This window comes from Mesoplodon mirus, assembly GCF_964341445.2.
Source record: "Mesoplodon mirus genome assembly, chromosome: 5".
NCBI lineage: Eukaryota > Metazoa > Chordata > Mammalia > Artiodactyla > Ziphiidae > Mesoplodon > Mesoplodon mirus.
The window spans coordinates 168977690-168981069 of NC_138980.1; positions in this window are offsets into that span (position 1 = coordinate 168977690).

The following is a 3380-nucleotide window of genomic DNA, read 5'->3' on the forward strand; positions in this document are numbered from 1 at the left end:
AAACAGTAAGTCAGAAGGTCCAGTCAGCAAACACTTCCATAGGCAGAAGGAAGTAGTAAATCCAGGGAAAATATATTTTTAAAAGTTAAATGTTATGGAGAAGTAAAAATGCCAACATCAAGGAAATAAACAAATGATATAAACAAATGAGAGAGAGAGAGAGATTTGATGAAAAAATGACAGAATAATTCTAACAAAACAGCTAAAAACTAAGACATAAAATAACAAAAGAACATAAAAAGAACTAAAAACTAGGACAAAAAAGACACAGAACTAACAAAAGATAAAAGTCCTCAAATTTAAAGGGTTAAAAAGTGCCAAACAGGATATATAGGAAAAAGGCACGACTACTCTTGAGAGGAACACTTAAAAACTCTAAAGACCAGGAGAAAACTATTAAAAGATTCCAGAGAGCTGATACCCTAAAAAGAAATGAGTCATAGTGACATCAGACATTTCAAAAGCAACATTGAAAATGTCTATTGCCTATCTGATTAACTCACCAAATATGAGAAAACAAGCAAATAATATTTTCAAAATAAAAAAGACATTTAAATTTAAGCCTAGATATTTTTTGTACACCAAACTTTTCTTTAAATGTGAAAGACAATAAATATATTCTCAATCATACAGATTCTTATATATGTAACAAGCAAAGATAGTTTCTGGATGTATGAAAAGATATTTTTGCATTTATGTATATATACACCCTCCCCCTTTTCAGAGGGGTAGTATCCTGAAGAGAAATAATTCAAGAAAGTTTCTATAGGAGGTAAGAAGAGTAAGTGTTAGCAAGAAAATATAAAGTATTGTGAAAAGAAACAGAAAGATGACAGGAAGAGAAGTATGTGCAATGTCTTAAACCACTAAATATCTAATATCTAAATATACAAGGAATGCCTGCATTTCAAAAAAAAGCCAATAAATGAAATATTGGTATTACATTTAAATCTCAATAAAACATAGACATTATTCTCAATATTTCACTAATATTGAAATGAGAAACAGAAATGAGAGAAATTACATGATTTTTACAAGGTCATACTTCCAGAAATCTATTTGGTAAGGAGAAATCCCCGGCCACTAGACATCAGAAATAATATTTGCCACAAGAATGGAGAAATAGGGGATTCTTGAACCACTCATGGGAACCAAGTATAAAGAACATTTTGCAGAACTTAGGATGGCTTCATTTCTCACTTAAAACTTGCTAAGATTAAGTTTATTTCTGTTTATGGATAGGAAGTTAATAAAATCATTGCACTAGGAATATAAGAGAAGTACACAATCCATTGTACAGCATGAGGATTTCCCTGGATTTTGCTGTGAGCATCTTCACTGATCCATTCATTAAGAATGTATTGAATGTCTTCTTTGTGCCAAATCAATATTTCCATTGTAAAGTATAAGTGGGAATGATGCAAAATCTTGCCAGGGAGTAGGGGAGAAGAATTGATGATGTCTTCAAAAAGGAGGCCCATCTGCATCCTTTCAGCGATGAGGAGGCTTCTGCTGTGAGCAAAGCAGAAAGGCTACCTCAAAGAGCAGAAGAATTTGTAAAGATAGGGAAATTTGATTGCATGTGAAACGTTAATTGGAAAAAGAAACCATGATATGAAATTGATTCTACTGGAAGCTAAAACTCTAAACTAAGGTAAATATAAAAACATTAATAGAATGCTTTGCATACTAACTGCTTCCTGGGTAAGGCAGTTTTCTGAATATGTTTCTCTTTTTTTTTTGGCAAGGCTCATAGAAATCATAGATGAAATGTAATGGCAAAAATAAAACCATAGTAATACTAGCTTATTAGTGAGGATATGTGTCAGTGAAGGACAAAATAGTGAAGATATCTACATGGTATAAAAGTGAATATGAAAAATAAAAGTAAAAGAATCCTTAATTAAGTACAAACAAAAGAAAATACCAGTAAAATAACAATGTTTGCTACCCCATAGCAGAAAAAAAGGCGGGTGAAAGTTATAACAAACAAAAAATGTAGCATGTTATTATCAATAATGAATAAATATCTATTTTCACCGTTAATATGATTTGATCAATTTCCTCAAAAACAAACTCTCATTATCAAGGCATAAGGAGGAATGAAGTTCTGAAACATGCTACAATATGCATGAACCTTACAAATATTATGCTAAGTAAAAAACGCAGTCACAATGGGCGAATATTGTATGGTTTCACTTATACAAAATATTTAGAATAGAAAAATCCATAGAGACAGAAATAGGTTATAAGTTACCAGGATGTGGGTCTGAAGGGAAAATGGAGAGTCATAATTTAATAGGTACAAATTTCTGTTTAGGTTGGTGAAAAAGTTATGAAAATAGATGGTTGTGATATTTGCACAGCACTGCAAACGTAATTAAAGCTACTGAATTACACACTTAAAAATGGTTAAGATGGAAATTTTATATTATGTATATTTTTTGTGATAAAAAATTAAATTATAATTTAAGAGTATATTTACTCTTATAATTAGTAAAAACTCAATCAGCTTCTACTTTTAAAACACTATAGCTAAAATAATGTCATAGAATGGTTGACTATAAAGAATATTTAAATCAGACTGTGAAGATGCTAAAAACAAAAAATATGGGGGTAGTTATGTTATCAATAGCCCAAAAAATAATTTAAAATGAATAATTACATCTTATTTCAAAAACAAACAATATTTCATGAAGTTCTAATAGTCGACAAATTGTGTATATTTTATCCATTAATTTTCAAAATAAAGAAAACTTACCGAAAATAGAGAAAATATTTTTTTAAAATTCACACCACACTCGTAAGGTAGACATCACATAACATATCCCATGTCTTTGATATTTACCTCTTTTCCTTGAATTTTTAAGCACTATTTGATATTAAAATAATGTTATAATTCTTAGTATATGATATGGTTAATGTTCATTTTCTCTCCTTTCTTTTCTTTTTTTTTTTAATAACATGTCAAAATACCTGATCAGACCCAATCCCAGGCCTAGCACTCTCTTTATATGTTAAGTTAAATGTTTTATTTATTCTTTGTGAGGTGTGTACTAGGTGCAGACAGAACAGAACCACCAGTCATCTCTTTGGGAGGGGAAAGGATTCAGGGGAACCTTCACAGTGGAGATGACATCTAAACTACTTCCCTTTGAAAAGTAATAGAATTTTACTAGGGAAAAAAACTTGATCTAAACTTGACTCCTTAACATTTTTGTAGACATTGGGCACAAGAAAGCTTTCACTCTCACTTTTCTCTGTAGCCAGTGATATTCAAGTCTGTTTTTTTTTTTTTTTTTTTTTTTTTTTTTAGTATATAGGCTGTCTTTGCTCTGCACAGCAGTTCTCGACTATAAAGATTACTACTGATCCATAAA